Raw genomic sequence first — 26,714 nt, 5'->3', positions numbered from 1 at the left:
TCCAACATCCAGGTACCCCACATCTCCAATCCCGCTGGGCCAATCTGAATCCGAGTTCACGTAGTTAGGAGCAGGACTGTGGTGTGAGGTCCAATCAGCAGCGAGTTGGATTTGTGGGGGGGCTAAGGGGTGTGTCTTACAGCTGGATCAATGACAAGGGAATTAGGAAAGTGAGGGAGGGCCTTTCATGGAATAAGCCAATCAGGTGTGAATCTAGGTGGTGGGACGTCCTGGAGGAGGGCGGGACCAAGCTTGTATCCTAGCAACCCACCGGAAATGGCCTGAAATGGAAGGCAGGACTAGTTCTATACCCTAGCAACCACCAGAAATGATCTGAAATGGAAGGTGGGACTAGTCCTATACCCTAGCAACGACTGGAAGTGACCTGAAATGGAAGGTGGGTCTAGTCCTATACCCTAGCAATGACCGGAAGTGGCCTGAAATGGAAGGTGGGAGCAGTCCTATACCCTAGCAACGACCGGAAATGACCTGAAATGGAAGGTGGGACTAGTCCTATACCCTAGCAACGACTGGAAGTGGCCTGAAATGGAAGGCGGGACCAGTCCTATACCATAGCAATGACCGGAAATGGCCTCAAATGGAAGGCAGGACCAGCCCTGTATGCTAGCAACAACTGGAAATGACCTGAAATGGAAGGTAGGACCAGTGCCCGGCCTCTGACCCCCGTGACCGCTGACCCTGCCGTGCGGTACGGTGCTCATGAGGTTTTATTGTGTGGGAAGCTAGAGGAGAGAGGCCCGGATGTGACAGGGCTCCGGATGGGAGGTTGGGGAAAGGCCCTGGATGGGAGGCCCGAGGTGGAGTTCAAGGATGAGAGGCTCAGGATGTGAGAGTCCCAGGATATGTGAAGCCCTGGGTCTGAGAATCCCATGATGTGAGACTCTCTGAATGTGAAAATCCCCGGATGTGGGAATCCCCAGATGTAGGAGTTCCCAGATGTGAGAGTCCCCACATGTGAGAGTCTCTGGATGTAAAAGTCCCCGGATGTGACAATCCCGGGATGTAGGAATCTCTAGTTGTGGGAATCCCTGGATGTGAGAATCCCTGGCTGTGGGAATCCCCGGATGTGAGAATCCCTGGATCTGAGAATTCCCGGATGTGAAAATCCAAAAATGTGAGAATCCCCGGATGTGAGAGTCCCTGGATGTGAGATTTCCCCAGATGTGGGAATTCCCTGGTCTGAGCATCCCTGGAAGTGGGAATCCCCGGATATGAGAATCCCCGGATGTGGAAATCTCTGGATGTGAGAATCTCTGGATGTGAGAATCTCCGGATGTGAGAATCACCGTATGTGAGAGTCTGTATGTGGGAATCCCCGGATGTGAGAGTCTCTGGATGTGAGACTCTCCGGGTGTAAAAGTCCCCGGATGTAGGATTCTCCGGATGTGTGAATACATCCCCGGGAATCCCCGGATGTGAGTCCCCAGAAGTGAGAATCCCCGGATGTGAGAATCCCCAGATGTAGGAATCCCCGGATGTGGAGAGTCTGTATGTGGGAATCCCCGGATGTGGGAATCTCTGTATTTGAGTATACCCGGATGTTTAATACTCGGATGTGAGTCCCTGGATGTGAGAGGCGCAGGCCAGGATCTGCCATAGCCCCGGGCAGTTGGGGGTTGGGGGTCGGGTCGGGGTCAGAGGTCGGGGATCAGGTGGTGGCAGGCGCAGAGCGGTCCGGGCACGCAGCAGGGCTGCAGGCGCAGGCTCCAGGTGTTGTGTGCAGGGGCGAGGGGCGGGGCCGCGCGGGGGTGGCGCGTGCGCAGCATCCAGGCCACTGCGGCCTCCACGCGCCTGCGCGTCGCCATCGGGCCCCGCAGCGGGCGGGTCTCCCCCGGGTCCGCCGTCAGGTCAAAGAGCAGTGGCCGCCGGTGGCGGGTCATGCGCCGCCCGGAGCAGGCGCAGGCAGGGAAACCGAGGCAGGCGCCCGAGCCCGGCGGGTCGAAGCACGGAGTGGCGAAGTGCAGCTTCCACACCGTGCAGCCTGCGGGGGGTGGGGAGAAAGGAGTAACATCCGGGGCCTCACATCCGGGATTCCCATCCGGGAATTCACATCCAGGACATCACATCCGGGGATTCACATCAGGGCATTCACACGCAAGACCTTACATCCGGGATTCCCATCCAGGACCTCACATCTGGGTATTCACATCCGGGGATTCCCATCTAGGACCTCACATCCAGGGATTCACATCCAGGCCCTCACATCCGGGGATTCACATGTGGTACTTCACATCCGGGGATTCACATGCGGGGCCTCACATCCGGGACCTCACAGCCAGGGATTCCCATCTGGGACCTCACATCCGGGGCCTCACATCTGGGGATTCCCATCCGAGGCCTCACATCCGGGATCTCACATCCGGGGCCTCACATCCAGGGCTTCTCATCCACTACCTCACATCTGGAGCCTCACATCTGGGAATTCCCATCGGGGACTTCACATCCGGGACCTTACATCCGGGGATTCCCATCTCATGCCTTCCATCCAGGTCCTCACATCCCGGGATTCCCACATCCGAGGATTCCCACATCCAGGTCTCCCACCCCAGGCCTTGCATCCGGGTCCCTGCGCGCTCGCATGCAGCCCCCTCCCCCGCCCTGGGGCCCGGCGGAGGTTGAGGCACTCACTTGGGCGGTTGAACCAGCGCACGGCGTGCAGCCGGGCCTCGCAGTAGTGCAGCAGGAAGTTGTGGCCTGCGGCCTGCGCTGTTCTCAGCAGCGCGGGCATCAGGTCCTGGCCGTCCACCTCCCTGCGGGACCCGGATGTGCAGGCTTCTGAGCGCTCAGAGACTCGGATGTGCAGGCCAGAGCCCCCAGAGACCCGGATGTCAAGGCTTGAGCCTGTAGAGACCCAGATGTGCAGGTCTAAGACCCAGGCCTCTGGTCTTAGAGACCTGGATGTGTAGGCCTGAGGCCTCAGAGAGCCGAATATCCAACCTTCTGAGCGCTCAGAGACCCGGATGTCCATGCTTCTGAGCCCCCAGAGACCCGGATGTGCAGGCCTGAGATCCCAGAGACCCGGATGTGCAGGCTTCTGAGCCCTCAGAGACCCAGATGTGCAGTCCTGAGCCCTCAGAGACCCGGATGTCCAGGACTGAGACCTGGGCCTAGGTACTCAGAAACCTGGATGTGCAGCCCTGATGCCTTAGAGACCCCGATATGAAGGCCTGAGTCCTCAGAGACCCAGATGTCCAGGCTTCTGAGTGCTCAGAGGCCCGGATTTGCAGGCCTGAGCCCTTAGTTACCCGGATGTAAAGGCTTCTGAGCCCCCAGAGACCCGGATGTCCATGCCTGAGCCCCGGGTCTTGGGTCTTAGAGACCCGGATGTGCAGGCTCCTGAGCCCCCAGAGACCCGGATGTGCAGGTCTGAGCCCTCAGAGACCCGGATGTGTAGGCTTCTGAGCCCCCAGAGACCCGGATGTGCAGGCCTCAGCCTCCCCCCCTCAGGATCCCTGAGGCCCCGGATAACCCCCCTTCCCCCCCACCCCGTGGGGACCCAGGCCGGCGAACGACTACCTGTCCGATGGAACCCAGCCCCCGGCCAGGCGCACCACGGTGGGGAACAGGTCCATGAGGCTGGTGGGCTCAGGCACCAGGCGCCCTGCAGGCAGCGTCCCAGGCCAGCACGCCAGCCCGGGAACCCGGATGCCACCCTCCCAGCCACCCATGCCTTTGCCACCTGCAAGGGGGGAGCGAAGGGCAAAGGTCAATGGCGGGGTCGGGCCGCGTGGGAGGCCCCGCCCATCCTGCCTCAGTTTCCCCCTCGCCTTGGTGCACGCCGTTGGAACCCCCGAGGCGGGCGCCCCAGGCCCGGGCCTCCAGCGAGGCACCGTGATCCGACGTGAAGTAGACAAGGGTGCGGCGCCCCAGCCCTGCACCGTCCAGCGCCGCCAGCAGTCGCCCTGTGGGGGGGGCAATGGATCCGTGCCTCAGTTTACCCCCAGCGTCCACCGTGCCTCGGTTTACCCCCAACATGCACCATGCCTCAGTTTACCCAACATGCATCGTGACTCAGTTTACAAATTTCCATCGTGCTTCAGTTTATCCCCAATGCCCAGTGACTCAGTTTACCCAACAGGCACCGTGCCTCAGTTTACACCCAATGCTCACCGGGCCTCAGTTTACCCCCATCCCAGTGCCTCAGTTTACTCAACCCACTCACCTCGTCCCCGTGCCTCAGTTTACCCAACATGCACCATGCCTCAGTTTACACAATATGCCCAGTGCCTCAGTTTACCCAACATGCACCATGCCTCAGTTTACCCAACATGCCCAGTGACTCAGTTTACCCAAATACACCGTGCCTCAGTTTACCCCAATACCCAGTGACTCAGTTTACCCAAATGCACCGTGCATCAGTTCACCCTGAACATGCACCGTGCTTCAGTTTACCCAACATCCACCGTGCCTCAGTTTACCCAAGTGCACCATGCCTCAGTTTACGCCCAACATGCCCAGTGACTCAGTTTATCCAAGTGCACCGTGCCTCAGTTTCCCCCATCCCACTCACCCCATCTCCATGCCTCAGTTTCCCCCAACCCACTCACCCCACCCCCGCGCCTCAGTTTCCCCATCCCGCTCACCCCGAACCTGTGCCTCAGTTTCCCCATCCCGCTCACCCCACACCCGTGCTCAGTTTCCCCCATCCCACGCACCGTGCCTCAGTTCCCCCCCTGCACTCACCCACCATCCAGTCAAGCTCCTCCACGTTGTCGCCGTAGGCGCTGTGCGAGCTGCAGCCCCAGAAGGCGGGTGAGGTGACCAGCGGGACATGGACGTGGAGGAAGGAGACAAGGAGGAGGAAGGGGCGGGCCTGGTGCCTGCGGACCCACGTCAGACCCCGCCCCCATCATCAATAACCTCACCAATAACCGACCTGATCAGGTATTGCCAATAATCGATCAGATGATTGATAATCGATCCTGATCTGATCGAAAATACCAATAATCGATCCTGATCTGATCGAAAATACCAATAATCGATCGTGATGTGATCGATAATACCAATAATCGATCATGATCTGATCAATAATACCAATAATCAATAGTGATCTGATTGAAAATACCAATAATCGATCGTGATCTGATCAGTTATTACCAATAATCGAACAGATCTGATCAGTTATTACCAATAATCAAACATCATCTGATCGATATGACCAATAATAGAACATGAGCTGATCAGATATTACTAATAATCGAACAGGATCTGATCAATAATACCAATATTCGATTGTGATGTGATCGATAATACCAATAATCGAACATCATCTGATCGATAATACCAATAATTGAACATGAGCTGATCAGTTATTACCAATAATCGAACATCATCTGAACAGTTATTACCAATAATCGATCATGATCTGATCAATACTACCAATGATTGATCGTGGTCTGATCTGAGGTCTACCAGATGTCTCTACAGATCTACTAGATGGAACATCCAAGGACCTGAGGTCTACCAGATGTCTATAGAGATCTACTGGATGTAACATCCTGGGATTTGACGTCTACCAGATGTCTCTGCAGATCTACTGATGGAACATCCGGGAACCTGAGGTCTACCAGATGTCTATAGAGATGTACTAGATGTAACATTCAGGGATTTGAGGACTACCAGATGTCTATAGAGATCCATTGATGGAACATCCGGGGATTTGAGGTTGACAGTTGACTATAGAGATCTACTGGATATACATCTGGGCACCTGAGGTCTACCAGTTGACTATAGAGATCTAGTAGATGTACATCAGGGGATCTGAGGTCTACCAGATGTCTATAGAGATCTATTGATGGAACATCCAGGGATTTGAGATTGACCAGTTGACTACAGAGATCTACTGGTTGTACATCCGGGGATCTGAGGTCTACCAGATGCCTATAGAGATCTCCTAGTGGAACATTCGGGGATTTGAGGTTGACAGTTGACTATAGAGATCTACTGGATGTACATCCGGGGATCTAAGGTCTACCAGTTGACTATAGAGAACTAGTAGATGGCATCTGTCCCCCTCCCCGGCCCCAGGCTGACCTGTGGATGAAGGCCTCAGCCTCCCGCAAGAACAGCCCCACGCTGGCCTCGAACCTCAGAGGCTGCTGGACGACCTGGTGATCCCTCATCAGGAAGCATTCGGCGTGGACGATGAAGACACCTAGGAGGCAGGAGGTGCAGGCCAGGAGCAAGGCCCCACATCCGGGGCCCAGCACCCTGGGCACCCAGCGCAGGCCCAGCAGGCCCGTGAGCTTCCCAGCGGCCAGGCAGAGCAGGGAAAGCAGCAGCAGCTGCGCCCCCAGGTCCAGGGGCCCTTGCAGACGCACTCGCTTCTGCGAGGGCTCCGCTTGCAGGCAGTCCCCCATCAGGGTGAAGGGGACCCCGAAGAAGGAGTCGAACCTATGGTTCAAGGGTGGTGGCAGTGGTGAGTGGGGGACTCACAGTTGAGGCCCAGGTGCCATTTGCCTGGAGGGGAAGAGATGGATGGATGAGTGAATGGATGGGTGGATGGGTGGATGGATGGGTGGATGGGTGGATGGGTGGATGGATGGGTGGATGGATGGGTGGGTGGATGGATGGGTGGATGGATGGATGGATGGATGGATGGATGGATGGGTGGGTGGATGGATGGATGGATGAATAGGTGGATGGGTGGATGGGTGGATGGATGGATGGATGAGTGGATGGATGGATGGATGGGTGGATGGGTGGATGGATGGATGGATGGAGGGGTGGATGGATGGATGGATGGGTGGATGGATGGATGGATGGATGGATGGATGGATGGATGGATGGATGGATGGGGGATGGGTGGATAGATGGATGGGTGGATGGATGACTTCTCTCTTTCCTATGAGGCCGGTGGCATATCCCTGCTGCTGCAGGATCTTGGCGAAGGTGATCTCGGAAGTGGGCAGCCCGCCAGACACGGCTGCCCACTGCAGCACGCGCGCCCCGTTGGTGGTCACCATGCCTTCCAAGAGAGAGAAGGACCCTAGGTCAGTGATGATGGCGTCCTGGGTAAGGAGGGGGCATCTAGCACCTTCAGGGGGAAGGCCTGCTGTGTCTGGGATAGCCTGGGACCTGCCCACCCGGGGTGGAAAGGACCCCAGCCCTGGGAGCCCTCGGGGGAAACCAATATGGCATCACTTCCGGTTTCCTGGTGGTTCAGGGGGGAAGTCCCAGAGTCTCAGGGATTTGAACCTGAGATCCTCAGAGAAGTCCTCCCCTCCCTCTGGTTGACCTCCGTGCCCTAGATGTTGGGCCTCAGTTCCCCGGATGTTGGATGTTAGTATCCCGGATGTTGGCCCTCATCCCCGGATGATGGAGTTCAGTGCCCTGTATGGTGGATATCAGGACCCCAGATGTTGGACTTCAGTTACCCGAATGTTGTAGCTCAGTTCCCTGGATGTTGGATCTTACTACCCCGTATATTGGAGCTCAGATTCGGGTATGTTGGCCCTCAGATCCCCAGATGTTGGAGCTCAGTTCCCCGGATGTTGGGGCTCAGGTTCCCGGTTGTTGGATCTTAGTATCCCGGATGGTGGATGTCAGATCCTCGGATGTTGGAGTTCAATTCCCAGAATGTTAGGCCTCAGATCCCCGGATGTTGGATCTTAGTACAATGGATGTTAGAGATAAGGTCCCCGGATGTTAGAGTTCAGTGCCCTGGATGTTGGTGCTCAGATCCCCGGATGTTGGATCTTAGTAACCCGGATGTTAGAGATGAAGTCCCTGGATGTTAAAGCTCAGTACCCCGATGTTGGTGCTCAGTTCCCCGGATGTTGGGCTTTAGATCCCCGGATGTTGGGTCTCAGATCCCCAGATGTTGGATATCAGGTCCACGGATGTTGGATCTTAGTACCCTGGATGTTGGCTCTCAGATCCCCGGATGTCCCGCCCCTGCCTCCCCCCCTACCGCTCCTTCCGTTCCCCGGATGTCCCACCCCCCCATACTGACCCAGGCGCACAGGGTAGCGTCCCGTCAGGAAGGTTGCGTGGCTTGGGCTGCAGACGGACGCTGCTGCCAGGTGCTGGGTCAGCCGCACGCCATCGCGGGCCAGGCCGTCCAGGTGCGGTATGCTGTGTGGGGAGAGGGAAACTGAGTCACAGCCAAGAACATAGGGGACCTGGGGTCTAACATCCGGGGATCTAATGCCCAAAATCCCAGGAGCTAAACTCCAACATCTAGGGCCCTGAGATCCCACATCCGGGGATCTAAGATCCAACATCCGGGGACCTGAGATCCCACATCCGGGGTACTAAGATCCAACATCTGGGGACCTGAGGTCCAACATCTGGGGACCTGGCATCCAACATCTGGGAACCTGAGGGCCAACATCTGGAGATCTAAGATCCAACATCTGGGGCCCTGAGATCCCACATCCAGGGTACTAAGATCTATATCTGTGGACTGGGCTCCTACATCCGGGGTCTAAGGCCCAACATCCGGGGACCTGAGGGCCAAACATCTGGGTATCTGATCTCAAACATCCAGGGACCTGACATCCAACATCCGAGGTACTAAGATCCAAGATCCGGGGAATTGAATTCCAACATCCGGGGACCTAACATCCAACATCCAGGGATCTGAGGTTCAACATCCGGGGGCCTGATCTCCAACATCTGGGGTACTAACATGTAACATCCGGGAACCTGATTTCCCACATCTGGGGTATACTAAGATTTAACATCCGAGGACCTGATCTCCAACATCCGGGGCACTAACATCCCACATCCAGGGATCTGATATCCAACATCCGGGGACCTGATCTTCAACATCCAGGGAACTGAGATCCAACATCCTGGGAATTGAACTCCAACATCCGGAGACCTACCATCCAACATCCGGGGACGTGAGGTCCACTAGATGTCTATACAGATCTCCTGGTGGAACATCCGGGGAACTGAGCTCGAACATCCGGGATACTAACATGTAACATCCGGGGACCTGATATCCAACATCGGGGCAGTAAGATTCAACATCCGGGGACCTGATCTCCAACATCCGGGGACCTGATCTTCAACATCCGAGCACCTGACATCTAACATCCGGGGTACTAACATCTAACATCTAGGGACCTGATCTCCAACATCCGGAGCACTAAATTCTAACATCCGAGAACCTGATTTCCCACATCTGGGGCATTAAGATCTAACATCCTTGGACCTGTCCTCCAACATCCGGGGCACTAACATCCAACATCTGGGGAACTGAGTTACTAGATGTCTATACAGTTCTCCTGGTGGAACATCCAGGGATCTGAGCTCCCACATCCGGGTAACTAAGGCCCCACATCCGGGCCTCCCCCTCTGCTCACCACAGGCTGCGGTTCCCAAAGCTGTCCAGGTCGCCCAGGCCCAGGTCATCGGCCAAGAGCAGCAGGAAGTTGGGGCGCAAGGGGGTGGGGCCTGCGCAAGGGCCAGGGGGGAGGAGGAGGAGGAGGAGGAAGGCGAGGGGTGGGGCTGCGCAGCCGCTGTGCAACCTGAGGAGGAGAGAGAGGAGGAGGAGGGATGGATGGGTGGATGGATGGGTGGATGGATGGATGGATAGGTGGATGGGTGGATGGATGGATGGATGGGTGAATGGATGGGTGGATGGATGGATGGTTGGAGGGATGAATGGATGGGGAATGGGTGGATGAATGGATGGGTGGATGGATGGATGGATGGGTGGATGGATGGGTGGATGGGTGGATGTATGTATGTATGTATGTATGTATGGATGGATGGATGGATGGATGGATAGGTGGATGGGTGGATGGATGGATGGGTGGATGGATGGATGGATGGGTGAATGGATGGGTGGATGGATGGATGGTTGGAGGGATGAATGGATGGGGAATGGGTGGATGAATGGATGGGTGGATGGATGGATGGATGGGTGGATGGATGGGTGGATGGGTGGATGTATGTATGTATGTATGGATGGATGGATGGATGGATGGATGGATGGATAGGTGGATGGGTGGATGGATGGATGGGTGGATGGATGGATGCACAGTGGATGGATGGATGGGTGGATGGATGGATGGGTGGGTGGATGGGTGGATGGATGGGTGGTTGGGTGTATGGATGGGTGGGTGGATGGATGGGTGGGTGGATGGATGAATGTTTGGATGGATGGATGGATGGATGGATGGGTGGGTGGATGGATGGGTGGGTGGATGGATGGATGAATAGGTGGATGGATGAATAGGTGGATGGGTGGATGGATAGATGGGTGGATGAATAGGTGGATGGGTGGATGAATAGGTGGGTGGGTGGATGGATGGGGATATGGATTGATGGATGGATGGGTGGATGGATGGATGGATGGATGGATGAATGGATGGGTGGGTGAGTGGATGGATGGTTGGGTGGATGGATGGATGGATGGGTGGATGGATGGATGGGTGGATGGATGGATGGGTGAATGGGAAGAGGGATGGAAGGACTCCCCCTCCTTCCAGGCCCTCTCCTGACCAACTTGGCATCCAGGATCCCGTCCTTCCCATGATGCTCCCCGTTTCATGGAAGAGAATGCTGGAAGCAGGAAGTGGGGAAGAGCTGAGTAACATCCGGCCACCCCAGGGCCAGGCTGCTGTTGCCCCCACCAGTACATCAGCCCCTCACCTCGTCTTTCCAGGCCTGTGGCGGGGCCCTGCAACCCCCACCCCGGTGGGACATCCGGGGGGGGGCTTCATAGAACAATCGAAGCCCTCCCACCCCGGGTCCCCACACCTCTCCCCGTGTTCCCCAGAGGACGAACTCACATCCATAGTTCTCTGCCATCAGCGCCTGGGCCTGCTGCTCTCCCTGCCAGCCAGGAAGCTCGCAGGGCTCAAATGTCCATGTCACTCCAGCAGCCAGAACTCCACAACATCCCTCCAAAATAAAAGTCCCCTTGTTCCTTGGAAAGCACAACATTCCCCCCCCTCCAAAATAAAAGTCCCCTTTGTTCCTTAGAAAGGAACAGGATGTGGTGCTTAAGGGGAAGGCGGGGAAGGAAGGGAAAAGCCCGGAGTTGCTGGGCTGGGCGCCAAGAAATTGCCAGGCCTGGCAGAGGCAGGAGGAAGGGGAGGCGGGAAACCTCGAGAACTACATGGAAGGCTGCAATAATAGTCAGGACCGTCAGGGAGGGTGGCCTGTGCCCAGGGGGCGTGGCCTGCGCTCAGTAGGCCGTGGCCAGAGCTGAGGAGGGCGTGGCCTGGGCTGGGGAGGAAGTGAGGGACTCAGGAGGGCTTGGCCTGTGCTGGGAATGTAGTGAGGGTCTCAGGGGGCGTGGCCTGTGGTCAGGAGGGCGTGGCCTATGCTGAGGAGAAAATGAGGGTCTCAGGAGGGCGTGGCCTGTGCTCAGGAGGGCGTGGCCTGTGCTGGGGAGGAAGTGAGGGACTCAGGAGGGCGTGGCCTGTGCTGGAGCTAAACTGAGGGTCTCAGGAGGGCGTGGCCTGCAATGAGGCAGAAGTGAGGGTCTCAGGAGGGTGTGGCCTGCAATGAGGCGGAAGTGAGGGACCTATGTGGGCGTGGCCTGCGCTGGGGCGGAAGTGAGGGTCTCAGGAGGGCGTGGCCTGTGCTGGGAAGGAAGTGAGGGTCTCTGGAGGGCGTGGCCTGTGCTGGGAATGTATGAGGGCCCCAGGAGGGCGTGGCCTGTGCTAGGAGCGGAAATGAGAGTGTGGCCTGTGCTGGGCAGAAATGAGGGGTCTCAGGAGGGTGTGGCCTGTGCTGGGGCAGAAGTGAGGGTTTCAGGAGGGCGTGGCCTGCGCTGGGGCGGAAGTGAGGAAGAATTCCATCCAGAAGCAGCACGGCTGCTTTATTGCCTCCGATTCTGGGAAAGGACCCCAACGGCCCAAAGCGCAGCTGGAGCCCAGAGCCAAGGTGTGGAGCGCCTGCTCCGCCCACATCTGGGTTCCACCTCTCACATCTGGGTCTCAACCCCTCACATGTGGGTCCCAACCCTCACATCCGGGTCCAAACCCCTCACATCCAGGTCCTGGCACCTCCCAGTGGGCCTGGAGATAAGTGACATCCTGGTACTCGCCTCCACGTCTGGGTTCCCGGACCTGGAGATCCCTAACATCCGGGTACCCACCCCATATCTGGGTTCACGGACCTGGAGGTCCCTAACATCTGGGTACCCAGCCCACATCCGGGTTCATGGACCTGGAGGTCCCTAACATCCGGGTAGTTCCCATTCCACATCTCGTTCCTGGACCATCAGTGGATGTGGTGGGACCTGACATCCGGGATCCCCACACCACATCCGGGTCCTAGACCCTGTCAGTAGAAGGAGAGGAGCGTGACATCTGGGACTCCACACGCCACAGCTAGGCCCATGGATGTGATATCCGGGTCCCATCCAGCATATATCCGGGTCCGTGCCACAGTCCACATCCGGGTTAATGGACGTGGACTTACATAACATCCGGGTTCCCCACGCAACATCCGGGTCCTGGCCCCTGAGTGGACCTGCAGATAGGTTATATCCGGTCCCCCAGTCCACATCCGGGTCCTGGCTCCTCAGTGGAACTGGAGATAGGTGACATCCGGGTCTTCCCCTCCACATCCGGGTCCTGGCCCCTCAGTGGACCTGGACATAAGTGACATCTGGGTCCCTGACGCCACCTTCAGGTGAGTGGACATGGAGGAGGGTGACATCCGGGTCCCCCAGTCCACATCCGGGTCCTGGCCCTTCAGTGGACCTGGAGATAAGTGACATCTGGGTTCCCCAGGCCACATCTGGGTCAGTGGACGCAAATGAGGGTGACATCCGGGCCCCTCCCAGTCCACATCCGTGTACTGGCCCCTCAGTGGACATGAAGGAAGGTGAGATCCGGGTCCCTCCTAGTCCACATCCGGGTCCTGACCCATCAGTGCATCTGGAGGAAAGTGACATCCGGTTCCTCCATGCCACATCCGGGTCAGTGGACATGGAAGAAAGTGACATCCGGGTCCCTTCTAGTCCACATCTGGGTCCTGGCCCCTCAGTGGACCCAGAGATAGGTGACATCCGGGTCTTTCCCAGTCCACATCTGGGTCCCTCCCAGTCCACATCCGGGTCCTAGCCTCTCCATGGCCTCTGGTCGGACCGCAGCTTCTGTACAGCGCGCGCAGGTTCGGAACCCCACATCCAGGCATCTTCCGGCTGGGGCCCAGGAGTCTTGCTGGAGCTGGACATCTGGTTCTCACGCGCTTTCCTGGCAACCGAACCCAGCGGCCTAAAGGCAGGAATGAAGCCCCACATCCGGGTCTTCTCGGTCTGTTGCCCGGCAACCGAACGCAGATGCGGTGGAGCCCAACGTCCTGGTATCTTCACTTGGTTGCCCGGCAACCGAACGCCGTGGCCTAGCGGCGGGAATGAAGCCCCACATCCGGGTCTCCTCAGTCCGTTGCCCTGCCATGGCACCCAGCGGCCTAGTGGCGGGAATGAAGCTGAACATCCGGGTCTCCAGCACGCGGGGGGCGTGTCCGGGTGGCGCCCCGGGGTGGGAGTGGCAGACGTAGGCGCCGCGGTCGCGCTCGGAGGCGGCGCACACCTCCAGGCTGCCGTCGGCGCCCAGCATGAAGCGGCCTCGCCTCTGCAGCCCATGCAGCACCAGACCGCCAGGCAGGCGCCAGGACACCGGAAGCATGGAGGTGGGGCAGCGCAGCCGGAAGCTGCCGCCCAGCGCCACACGCAGCGCCGCTCCCGACACTTCCCCAAGTTGGCGGGGCAGGCGGGCCAGGGGGCGGAGCTGCCTCAGAGGGCGGAGCCAGCACACCAGGGGGCGGAGCCAGCGCCTAAGATGGCAGGGCAGGCGTGTGATGGGGCGGAGCTGGCGTGCCAGGGGTCGGAGTAAATGCCTCAGAGGGTGGAGCCGACGCCACAGTGGGCAGAGTCCGCGCCCACCATGGCGGCAGCCGCACCCACATCCGGGCTTCGCCCGCCGGGTTGCGCGCCACACACGCCACGGCGTCGCTGCCACCGCTGCGCAGCACATGCACATCCGGGATTTCCAATGTCCCGCGCGCATCCACGCTGATCCCTCCCCCCCATGCGACTGCGATAGGGGACTGGAAGTACCAGCCCGCCCGGAAGTTCCCACAGCAGGTGGGGCTCGGGGACGCCATCCGCCTGGCAGTGCATGCGCAGACGCACCACGGGGGAGACCCGGATGTCGTCGTTCACGTCGTCATGGACGTCAGGCGTGACCCGGATGTGCGGCGCCCGCAGCTGCACGTGTAGGCGCACGGTGGCGCGCCGGCCCCGCCCCGCCACGCACGTGTACGTGCCTGCGTCGGCCCGCCGTGCTCCCCGCAGGCGCAAACGCCCATCTGGCAGCACCCGGAAGTGGGCGTCCTCCAGGCCGGAAGTGAAGGCCACGGGCTGCGAGGCCGGCGTCAGCCAGGTCACTGCGCGCGACCCTTGGGTCACGGGGCACGTGAGGGTCACGGGGGCGCCGTAGGGGACAGAGAGTTCGGGGGGTAGCGGGGCGGAAGTGGGAGACGAAGAGGAAGCAGGAAGTGAAGGGGAAGCCTGAAGTGAAGCAGGAAGCGAAGGGGAAGCAGGAAGTGAAGAGGAACCAGGAAGTGAAGAGGAAGAGGAAACAGGAAATGAAGAGGAAGAAGGAAGAGTCTGAGAGGAAGAGGAAGAAGAAGAAGGAGGAAAGGAAGAGGAAGAAGAGGAAGCAGGAAGAGATGGAGAAGAGGAAGAAGAAGGAAAAGAAGAGGAAGCAGGAAAAGAATGTGAAGAAGAAGGAAGAGACTGAGAAGAGGAAGAGGAAGGAAAGGAAGAAGAGGAAGAAGGAAGAGACTGAGAAGAGGAAGAGGAAGGAAAGGAAGAAGAGGGAGAAGGAAGAGACAGAAGAGGAAGAGGAAGGAAAGGAAGAAGAGGAAGAAGGAAGAGATTGAGAGGAAGAGAACAGGAAGGGATGAGAGGAAGAGGAAGAAGGAAAGGAAGAGGAAGAAGGAAAAGAAGCAGAGGAGGAAGCAGAGGAAGAGGAAGAAGATGAAGGATGGTGAGAGGAAGAGGAAGGAAGAGATGGAAAGGAAGAGGAAACAGGAAAGGAAGAGGAAGAGGGAAAGGAAGAGGAAGAAGTTGAATGATGTTGAGAGGAAGAGGAAGAAGAAGGAAGTGATTGAGAGGAAGAGGAAGGAAAGGAAGAGGAAACAGGAAATGAAGAGGAAGAGGAAGAAGGAAGTGACTGAGAGGAAGAGGAAGAACCCGCCCCAGGCTCCGCCCCCCCATCCGTGGTCACACATCCAAGGTCTAACCCAGGCCCCAGGTCCCAGATCCCCACACTCCCATCAGGCCTCGCGACCCGAACATCCGGGTCTCCCAGGACACCGGATGGGACATGGAGGCAGTGGTGGGCAGTGCAGTCCTCCCTGGGGTCGGCGTCCTGGGTCACGGGGGTCACGGGGGTCACGGGAAGCTGGGGTTGCAGATAGGAGGCGCCTGACCCAGCCGCCAACTCCACGCGCAGCCGTGCAGGCGCGTCGCCTGCCGCGTTGCGCGCCACGCACACATACTCCCCCACGTCGCGTGACGTCACCGGACGCACGGAGAGCGTGCCGTTGGGAAAGGCGCGGACCCGGATGTCAGAGCTGGGGAGGGGAGAGGGAGGGAGGGCAGGAAGGAAGGAAGGAGGGAAGGGTGAAGGAAGGATTGGAGGGAAGGAAGGAGAGAATTTAGGGAAGGAAGGAGGGAAGGAAGGATTGGAGGGAAGGATTGGAAGGAAGGATTGGAGGGTAGGAAGGATGGAAGGATGGAAGGATCGGAGGGAAGGAAGGAAGGATTGGACGGAAGGAAGGAAGGATTGGACGGAAGGAAAGATGGAAGGATTGGAGGGAAGTAAGGAAGGATTGGAGGGAAGGAAGGAAGGAAGGATTGGAGGGAAGGAAGGAAGGATTGGAGGGAAGGAAGAAAGGAAGGAAGGAAGGATTGGAGGGAAGGAAGGATTGGAGAGAAGGAAGGATGGAAGGATTGGAGGGAAGGAAGGAAGGATTGGAGGGAAGGAAGTATAGAAGGATTGGAGGGAAGGAAGGAAGGAATGTAGGGAAGGAAGGATGGAAGGAAGGAAGGGTTGGAGGGAAGGAAGGAAGGATTGGAGAGAAGGAAGGAAGGATTGGAGGGAAGGACGGAAGGATCGGAGGGAAGGAAGGAAGAAGGGAAGGAGGGAAGGAAGGAAGGAAGAAGGGAAGGAAGAAAGGAGGGAGGGAAGGAGGGAAGGAAGGAGGGAAGGAGGGAAGGAAGGAGGGAAGGAGGGAAGGAAGGAGGGAAGAAAGTAATAGGAGGAAAGACCATAAGGAAGGGAAGACAAATTTGAAGCCAATTTTAGTTATTCGCACATGTGACATATGCATCCAATACTCATCTTGTATCGATCCCTGATCGATCATCTATGATCGATCACTAGGGTTCTACCTTGCGATCTAGCAAGCCAGGACCTATCAATTACCTATTCACTGCTAATGGATCTACCATCCCCACCTCATCTCTATCAATATTTAATCGATAATCGATTTGTTATCTATGGTCTACTGTGTCTATGTCATCTGTCTAATCCATCCTCTATCAATTAACTATCTATCAAGGGGTATCATCTTTATCCCAACTATGGGTGGATAGATGGATGGGTGGATGGATGAGTGGATGGATAGGTGGGTGGATGGATGGGTGGATGGATGGGTGGATGGATGGGTAGATGGATGGGTGGATGGATGGGTGGATGGATGGGTGGATGGATGGGTAGATGGATGGATGGATGGGTGGATGGATGGGTGGGTGGATGGGTGGGTGGATGGATGAGTGGATGGATGGGTGGATGGATGGATGGGTGGATAGATGGGTAGATGGATGGGTGGATGGATGGGTAGATGGATGGATGGATGGGTGGGTGGATGGATGGATAGAAGGGTGGATGGGTGGATGGATGAATGGGTAGATGGATGAATGGATGGATGGGTGGATGGATGGATGGGTGGGTGGATGGATGGATCGATGGGTGGATGGATGGGTGGATGGATGAGTGGATGGATGGATGTGTGGATGGGTAGATGCACGGGTGGATGGATGGATGCCCCCCACTTCCCACACTCACCTGCTCCCAGCATCCACCAGTCGCCCATCTGGCTGCCTCCAGAACACGCGTGGGGCGGGGTCCCCGCACGCATGGCAGTGCAGCGTGAGGTCAGCGCCGTGGGGCATGAGCGTGGCGAGCGGGCCTCGGGGTCGGACGCTGGGAGGGAGACGTGCGTGCGCGGGCGTGACTTCGACGTGCACAGTGCATTTCGCGATGCTCAGCGTGTTGACGGCCACGCACTCGTACTCACCAGCATGGCGCGGGGCCTGCAGGCAGCGCAGCACCAGCGTGCCATTGGGGAGGACGTAGATGTCGCTGAGTCGAGGGTTCGTGTGCACATGCACGGGTCTCGCGTGGGTCCCGTCAGGCAGACGCCAGTGTAGGGCCGCAGGGGGCCAGGCCTGGGCTGTGCAGGGCAGGTGCAGGGTGAGGCCCGCGTGGGCCGACACCAACTCCGTGGGCGCCTCACGCAGCACGGGGGGAGCGGGGGAGGCGTGCATGACATTTCCACGTGTGTCAGAGCCACGCATGCGCGCTTCATGTGTATCAGGTGAGTGTGGAAGGGATGTGATCGTGTCCCTTTCACGAGTGATATTTCCACGTGTGACCATTGTGTGAGTGTCAGATTCATGCGTGACATTTACACGCGTGTCAGATCCATGCATGTGCGGTCCAAGAGTATCAGGGCTATGCAGAAGAGACCTGATCGCATCCATTCCATGCGTCCCTCTATCTGTCTGCTCTATGTCTGTCTGCCTGTCTGTCCGTGCGTGTGTGTTTGTCTCCCCAGTCATCCTGTGCCGCACACGGCCAGGAACACAGACAACAGACAGACAGTGAAGGACTTCGCCCCATGCCCTCTGACCTGTCCATGCCCTCTGCCCTCCCAGTGACCCCTGACCTCCCTGTGACCTCTCCATGACCACTGAGTACTCTGTGACCTCTGACCTCCTGTGACTCCTGGCTTGCCCATGACCTCTGACCTCCCAGTGACCATCCCGAGACCTCCCCGTGACCTCTCCATGACCCCTGAGTTCCCCATGACCTTTGACCTCCCATCCACTTCTCACCTGCCCATGGCCTCTCACCTCCCTGTGACCTCTTCATGACCTCTGACCTCTCTGCAACCACTGACCCGACTGTGACCCCTGACTTCCCTGTGACCTCTGACCCCCCATGACCCCTAACCTCCCCGTGACCTCTGACTGTCTTGTATCCTCCCTGTGACCGCTAACCTCCACCTCCTATCTGGCTCCCCTCAGTCCCCTGCCCCCACGCCAAGAGCCTGCAGGAAACAGATGGGTAAACTGAGGCTCACCCGTGTCCAGCTCGTTCCAGGTGCCACGAGGCGGGGTCACAGCGGGCGGGGCCGGGGGTCGCAGGTCAAAGGTCCCAGGGTCACTGTCAGGGGAAGTCGCAGGACAGGAAGGGAGGGCATCCGGGCCACGGCCGTGCAGGGTTGTAACCACGGGGTCACGGGGGTTCGCCGTGGGGCCCAGCCAGGCGCGGTGGGCTTTGTGCTGTCGTCCCCGCCTGCGGCCGCCGCCAGGCCTCCTGGGGGCCGGAAGTAAGGAGGCCGGAAGTGAGGAGGACAGAAGTGAGGAGGACGGGAGTGCAGAGGTCAGAGCAGCGGATGCTCTAGGGGTGGAGGCCGGAAGTGGGGATGTCAGTGTCAAAACCAGAAGTGGAGAGGTCCGTGGGGAGACCGGAAGTGTGGAAGTCGGAAGTGGGGATCTCCGAGTGGTAACCGGAAGACGGGTGGTCCGACTGGAGACCGGAAGTGGGGAGGTCCGTGGGGAAACCGGAGGTGTGGAAGCCGGAAGTGGGGATCTCTCAGTCGAAAACAGAAGTGGGTAGGCCGAAGTAGTGGAGGCCGGAAGTGGGGATTTCCGAGTGGAAACCGGAAGTGGGGAAATAGGAAGTGGGGTGGTCCGAATGGAGATCGGAAGTGGGGATCTCCGCGTGGAGAACGGAAGTGTAGATTTGCGAGTGGAGCCCAAAAGTGGGGATGTTCGAGACAAAACCGGAAGTGTGGAAGCCGGAAGTGGGGTGGTCCGAGAGGAGACCGGAAGTAGGAATTTTCAAGTGGAAACTGGAAGTGTGGAAGCAGGAAGTGCAGGGGTCCGAGTGGAGACTGGAAGTGGGGAGGTCCATGGGGAGAGCGGAAGTGGGTAGGCGGAAGTAGTGAAGACAGGAAGTGGTGATGTTCGAGTGGAAACCGGCAGTGTGGAGACTGGAAGTGGGGTGGTCTGAGTGGAGACCGGAAGTGGTGAGGTCCGAGTAGAGACTGGAAGTGGGTCGACAGAAGACACAGAGACCGGAAGTGGGGATATTTGCGTCGAAACCGGAAGTGTGGAAACCGGAAGTGTGGACGCCGGAAGCGGGGAGGTCTCCATGGAGACCGGAAGCAGGGTGGGCGGGGCCCGGATGTGCTCGGCAGCCACTGGTGGGCGTGGGCGGCGCGGTAAGGCGGGCTGGAACCTGCGGCTGGCGGGGGCGGCGCGTGGGGCGGGAGGGGGAGGCGGAGGCGTCGGACGCCGCTGCCGCCCACGCCCAGGGGCGCCCGCAAGACGCCGACGCCACAGCCGTGCTTCCCCGGTGCCCGGGCCCGAGCTTGGTGCATCAACAATGACGTCAGCGCCGCGCGACGCCCCCGCGGCCGCTTCCGCAGCGGCGCCCACCATCATGGAATCCACCATTTTTGAATCCGCCATCTTGGCTTCCACCATCTTGGAATCCGCCATCTTAATTCCCTCCATCTTGGATTCCTCCATCTGGGATTCCGCCATGTTGGTTCCCTCCATCTTTGATTCCACCACCTTGTTTTCGGCCATCTTTATTCCTTCCATCTTGTTTTCTGCCATCTTGATTCCTTCCATCTTGGATTCCGCCATGTTGCTTTCCACGATCTTGTTTCCATCCATTTTGGATTTAGCCATCTTGGCGTCCACCATCTTGGAATCCGCCATCTTCGTGTCGGCCATGTTGGATTCGGCCATCTTGGTTCCCTCCATCTTGGATTCCTCCATCTTGTTTCTCTCCATGTTTGATTCTGCCATCTTGGTGTCCACCATCTTGTTTTTGGCCATCTTGGAATCCGCCATGTTGGCGTCGGGCATGTTAGATTCTGTCATGTTTTCGGTCATCTTGCTCCCCTCCATTTTCGATTCCGCCATCTTGGTTTCCACCATCTTGGAATCCGCCATCTTAATTCCCTCCATCTTGTTTTCCGCCATCTTGTTGCCTTTCATCTTTGTTTCCGCCATCTTGTTTTTGGCCATCTTGCTTTCCGTCATCTTGGATTCTTCCATCTTTGATTCCGCCATCTTGGCTTCCGCCATCTTGTCCCCCGCTGCCCCGCCCACACTGACGTCCGCATCCCAGCGCGCCATCCCCAGCGCGTTGGCGGCCACGCACACATAGCGTCCACTGTGCTGCGGACCCAGCGCGGGCAGCGTCAGTGTCCCGTCCGCCCCATCCCCGACGCCGTCCGTCCCCAGCTCTGTCCCCGCCCAGGCCCAGCGCCCGCCTGGCAGCAGCCAGCCAACGCGCGCCGCCGGCTCCGCCTCTGCCCGGCAGCCCAGCTGCAGCGCGGCGCCCACAGGCAGCGCCAGAGCAGTGGCCGCTGGCGCCCGCGACGCCACCACGAACACATGCTGCGCCCGGCCTGCCATGGCGGCCTCAAAGCCACTGTAGGCCACAGGGCCCGGGGCTGCAGATGGGGCATAGGCCGCGGGGGCTGTGGCTTCAGAGGCATCAAAGGCTGCGGGGCCTGGGGCTGCAGACAGAGCGTAGGCCGAGGGGGCTGTGGCTTCAGAGGCATCAAAGGCGGCGGGGCCTGGGGCTGCAGACGGGGCTGCGGGGCCTGTGGCTTCAGAGGTGTCAAAGGCTGCATGGCCTGTGGCTTCAGACACGGTGTAGGCTGCGGGGCCTATGGCTTTCTCCTCTGTGTAGGCCTCAGATCCTATGGCTTTTTCCTCAGTGAAAGCCTCGAATTCTATGGCTTCATTTGCACCATAGGCCTCGGATTCTATGGCTTCATTCACAGCGTAAGCCTCGGACTCTATGGCTTTTTCTTCACCATAAGTCTGAGATTTTGTGGCTTTTTCCTCAGTGTAGGCCTCGGATCTCATGGCTTCATCTGAGCCATAGGCACTGGATCCTTTGGCTTTCTCCTCAGTGTAGGCCTCAGATCCTATGGCTTCATTCATGTCATAGGCCTCAGATTTGATGGCTATCTCCTCAGCATAGGCCTAGGATCCTATGGCTTTCTCCTCAGGGTAGGCCTCGGATCTTGTGGCTTTTTCCTCAGCATAGGCCTCAGATCTCGTGGCTTTCTCCTCAGCGTAGGCCTTGGATCCTATGGCTTCATTCACACCATAGGCCTCAGATTCCATGGCTTCCTCCTCCACGTAGGCCCCGGACCCCGTGGCTCCGTCCCCGCCGTAGGCCACGTGCCATGCCTCGGTTTCCCCGCGGCGCCCCACTCGGGCCTCGCAGCGGTACCATCCAGCATCAGCCTGGTGCACCCCGCGGATCTCCAGCGTTGTCCCCCCGTCATGGCCGCCGTCCTCATCGCCCAGCAGGACGGAGCCGTCGGGCCGCGTCCAGGCCACGCATGGTGTTTCCGAGCCCTGCGCCGCACAGTGCAGCCGCAGAGTCTGCCCCGGGGTCACCACGTGCACGTCATCGGGGTCATCACGGGGGTCGAGGGTCACCCAGGGTGCGTCCTCCGGGTCCTCGGGGCCACGCACGCACACCGTCCACGTCAGATGTATGTGTGGCCCGCGCAGCCCGGCCCAGCACAGCGTCAGCTCGGGCTGCAGAAGTCAGGCAGGCCGCGCCCACAGCCGGGCCACCACGCCCGGAAGTGACATCGGCGACGATGACGACGCACCAGGGCCGCGAACCAGGCGGTAGGCCTTGCCCACATCCGGGTCATGGACATCCAGGAAACTGGCCTCAGGGTGGGCGTGGCCTCCATCCTGGTCATACCCGGGGCCTACATCCGGGTCTCTGTCCTCAGAGTGGGCGGGGCCCTCATCCGGGTCATTGACATCAGGGTCTCTGTCCTGAGGGTGGGCGGGGCCTATGTCCTGATCATATTCATGGCCTACATCCGGGTGTCTGTCCTGCTGGCGGGAGGGCCCTACATCCGGGTCTCGGGCTTGATACATATAGCCTACATCCGGGTATTTGTCCTGCAGATGGGTGTGGCCTACAACCGGGTCTCTGTCCTGAGCGTGGGCAGGGCCTACATCAGGGTCTCTGGCTCCCTGGTGGACGTGGCCTATATCAGGGTTCCTGGTTCGATGGTGGGCTTGGCCTACATCTGAGTCTGTGGCCTGATACATATGGTCCACATCCGGGTTTCTGCCCTGACGGTGGGCGTGGCCTACATCCGGGTGCCTGTCCTGATACAGCTCATCCCCATCAGGGTCTCTGCCCGAGGGTTGGGAGTGGCCTTCCCCGGATCCATCTCCCAGGTCCCCATCCAGGTGGGCATGGCGCGGCGCCTCCGGGTCCAAGCGCAGCATCAGCGCGACGTCATCAGTGTCATCGCCTCCCACCAGGCGGCGGGCATGTGCGAGGTGGGCAGGGTCGGCATAGCAGACGAGGGCGGCACTGAGCATCAGGTGCACTTGCGCAGGGGTGTCGGGGACGAGGCCGGGCCGCACGTCGAGGTCGCGCACGACGGGCGCGCGCCGCAGGCGGCAGGCAAGGTGGGCAGTGCGGCCACGGGCGTCTGTCAGCCTCAGCCGCACCTCGCCCACATCCTCCCCGTCCTCCACTTCCTCTTCCTCTGCCTCCACTTCCGCTTCTGGCGGCTCCTCGCCATCCGCCGGGTCAGTGAGGATGCGCGGCGACCGACAGCGCATGCGTGGCGGCAGGCGACGCAGGTCCAGGCCGCGGCGGTCAGTGGGGCTGGCGTAGGCCGCGTACGCCTGTTCCTTCCCACAGCGCAGCAGGCCTGCAGGGGGGGACGGGAGAGGGGCGGGCTGACATGGGACACGCCTCCCTGGGGAGCCTCGGCCACGCTCCCGCCGCGCCTGACTGGCTGGAGCTCAGCCACGCCCTTCCTGGGGGTTCTCAGCCACGCCCCCGCCATGCCTGACTGGCTGGAGATTGGCCACACCCCCTGCCGAGCCTCAGCCACACCCCTGCCCTGCCTGACTGGCTGGAGCTCAGCCATGCCCCAGTGTCACCTCAGCCACGTCCTCATCTCACCTGACTGGCTGGAGCTCAGCCACGCCCCCGTGGAGTCTTAGCCACACCCTCGCCCTGCCTGAGTGGCTGAAGCTGGGCCACACCCTCCCTGTGGAGCCTCAGCATCGTCCCCGCCCCGCCTTAGTGGCTAGACCTTGGCCACGCCCCCTGCAGCTCCTCACTAATGCCCAGCCATGCCCAGCCACACTGCTGCCGTTTTTTACTGGCTGGAGCTCGGCCACGCCCCCCTGGGCACCTCAGCCACGCCTCTGCCCCACGTGACTCGGGGAGCTCGGCTACTCACTTACGCCCAGCCACGACTGTATCTTGGTCACGCTCCCTCTCTGCATCGCCTCAGCCCCGCCCCGCCCTCTCATTGGCCTGCGCATGACCACGCCCCCTCTGCTCACCTCGGCCCCGCCCCTGCAGGCCCTCCATCCAGCGCGCGCGGCAGCCGCAGGCCCAGGGGTTATCCTGCAGATGCAGCGCGCGCAGCGCGGGTGCGCGGGCCAGGGTGCCGGCAGGCAGCGCTGCCAGGCGGTTCCCAGCCAGGTGCAGCATGCCCAGCGTGCAGGCCGGGACCCCGCGCACATGCAGCGTGGCCAGCCCCTCAGGCGCCAGCGCCGCCAGCCGGTTCCCATCCAGACGCAGCAGCCGCAACGATGCCAGCCCCAGCAGTGCCCATGGGTGCACCGACTCCAGCCGGTTGTGGTCCAGGTACAGCCGGGCAGGCGCCGCAGGCCCCGCAGGGAGCCCGTGTGCAGTGCTCGAAGCTGGTTGTAGCTCAGCTTCAGCACCTGCGTGGGTCAAAGAGGGCATTTCTGGGATCCGAAGGGCCACTTCGGGGTCACTTCCGCCCCACTTCCGGTCTCTTTCACCCCCTTCCGGTCTCACTTCTGCCCTATTTCCGTACCACTTCCTGTCACACTTCTGCTCCACATCCGGCTTCTGCCGAATTCTGCCTCTACTTCCTCCCACTTCCGAGTACATTTCCTCACTTCTTCCATTCCCACTTCTGCCCCAGTCTCACTTCCTCCCTACTTCCGACTTACTTCCGCCCCAGTTCCGGGTCACTTCCTCCCCACTGCCGGCTGACTTCCGCCTCTACTTCCTCCAAGTTATGGCCCTACTTCCTGTCACTTCTGGATCCATATCCTCACCACTTCTGCCCCACTTCTGGCTCACTTCCGCCTCACTTCAGCCCCGACTTCCTCCCACTTCCTATCCATTTCCTTCCTTATTTCTGCCCCACTTCCGATCCTACCCATGGTCCTATTTCCACTTTCTTCCACTCTTCCGGCTATATATCATTCCCCACTTCTGGGTCACTTCCGCCCCCACTTCCTCCCCACTTCCTTCCCTATTTTCACTCCACTTCCGGATCCATATCCTCACCACTTCCGTCCCACTTCCGCCTTACTTCCGCCCCTACTTCGTCCTGCTTCCTCCCCACTTCCTTCCCTATTTCCAACCCACTTCTCACTTCCGGAACCCTATCCTAACCACTTCCGACCCACTTCCACCCCTAGTTCCTCCCACTTCCTCCCCACTTCCGGCTTATTTTCGTCCCTACTTCCTCACACTTCCTCCCTACTTCCCGATTTCCACCCTACTTCTGGCCCTACTTCCACTTCCAGATCCATATCCTCACTACTTCCGACCCACTTCTGCTCCACTTCCTTCCCTATTTCCACTCAACATCCGGCTACACTTCCGGCCCTACTTCTTCCCAGGTCCTTATCCATTTCCGTCTCACTTCTGCCCCACTTCCGCCTCCCTTCTGCCTCGACTTCCTTCCATGTCCGTCTCTACTTCCTCCATTGATTCCCTACTTCCTCCCCACTTCCTTTGCTATTTGATCCCCATTTCTCCCTGTCTTCCTCCGCATTTCCCCCCTCCTTCCTCCCTATTCTTTTCCCACTTCCTTCTTCCTCCAACTTCCTTCCCACTTCCAGCCCTACTTCCTCCCACTTCCGTATCTATTTCCCCAAACTTCCACCCCACTTCCTTCCCTACTTTGTCCCACTTCACTGCGTATTTCTGCCCCACTTCCTGCCAAACTTCCTTCCACTTCCTTCCAATTCCGCCCGCTCCCTGCGCACCTGCAGTGCACCCAGGTCGCTCAGGGCGCCCTCGGTGATGTCCGCGATCTCGTTTCCGTGCAGCAGCAGCAGCTGAAGTCTCGCGAGACCGGAGAAGGAAGCGTGCGTCAGGACCCAGATGTGGTTGAACCTAATTCAACAGATGAGAGGACAGGAAGAGGAAATCAGGGAACCAGCCTGAAAACCAGCGCTGGGAGGGCAGGACTTTTGTTTCCGGGTCAGGGTCAAGAATAATGAATCATTACTCATCATCATCTTCCTTCCTTCCTTCTTTCCTTCCTTTCCTCCCTCGCTTCCTTCCTTCCTTCCCTCCCTCCTTCCTTCCTTCCCTCCCTCCTTCCCTCCTTCCTTCCTTCCTTCCTTCTTTCCTTCCCTCCTTCCCTCCTTCCTTCCTTCCTTCCTTCCTTCCTTCCTTCCTTCCTTCTCTCCCTCCTTCCTTCCTTCCATCCTTCCCTCCTTCCTTCCTTCCTTCCCTCCCTCCCTCCTTCCTTCCCTCCCTCCTTCCTTCCCTCCTTCCTTCTTTCCTTCCCTCCTTCCTTCCTTCCTTCTATCCTCCCTTCCTTCCCTCCATCTTCCTTCCTTCCCTCCTTCTCTCCTTCCTTCTTTCCCTCCTTCCCTCCTTCTTTCCTTCCTTCCTTCCTTCCTTCCTTCCTTCCTTCCTTCCTTCCTTCCTTCCTTCCTCTTCCTTCCCTTCCTTCCCCCCTTCCCCCCCCAGGCCTCACCCCAGGTTCACGCGCTCTATCTTGGGGTCCAGCACATGGGGCACGGCCCTGAGGCTGCGGAAGGTGCAGTAGAGCTCGGTGGGGACGTAGCAGGCGCAGGTCCTGGGGCAGCGGGTGGCAGGGGCTGGGTGGGGGCCACACAGGAGCAGCAGCAGCAGCGAGGCCCAGGGGCGGGGGCCCCCCATCCTGGGGCTGGGATGGAGGGGGGGAGGCTGGGGATGGAGGCCCAGGGGTGGAGGCCCAGGGAAATGGAGGCTGGAAGTTGGAGGCCCAGGGAAGGAGGCCTAGGGATTAGAGGCCAGGGTGGAGACTGGGGATGGAGGTCCAACAGGGTGGAGGATAGGGGTGGAGGCTGAGGAAGGAGACTGGCCCAGGGATGGAGGCCTAAGGAAAGTGGAGGTCCAGGGATGGGGGCCTCAGGGTTAGAGGCCAGGTATGGAGACTGGAGATGGAGGTCCAGGAAGGTGGAGGCCAGAGGTAGATGCTGAGGATGGAGACTGGAAGTTGGAGGCCAGAGAAGAAGGCCCAGAGGTATTGGAGGCTGGGGATGGAGGCCCAGGGATGGAGGCCTAATGGGGTGGAGGCTGGGGATGGAGACTGGAAGTTGGAGGCCCAGGGAAGGAGGC

The 26,714-nt window shown here is 59.2% G+C and overlaps 1 pseudogene; it reads right to left on the bottom strand.

The window, feature by feature from the left end:
- Nucleotides 1–721: 721 nt before the first annotated feature.
- LOC138837061 (arylsulfatase L-like) lies at nucleotides 722–10,490 on the bottom strand (annotated as a pseudogene).
- Nucleotides 10,491–26,714: the final 16,224 nt, after the last annotated feature.

The sequence above is a fragment of the Dipodomys merriami genome, unplaced genomic scaffold (assembly GCF_024711535.1).
Source record: "Dipodomys merriami isolate MVZ:Mamm:240054 unplaced genomic scaffold, mDipMer1.0.p SCAF_260, whole genome shotgun sequence".
In the NCBI taxonomy this organism is placed as follows: Eukaryota; Metazoa; Chordata; class Mammalia; order Rodentia; family Heteromyidae; genus Dipodomys; species Dipodomys merriami.
Note: the sequence above shows the minus strand (reverse complement) of the source record. Positions and strands in the feature narration are given on the sequence as shown.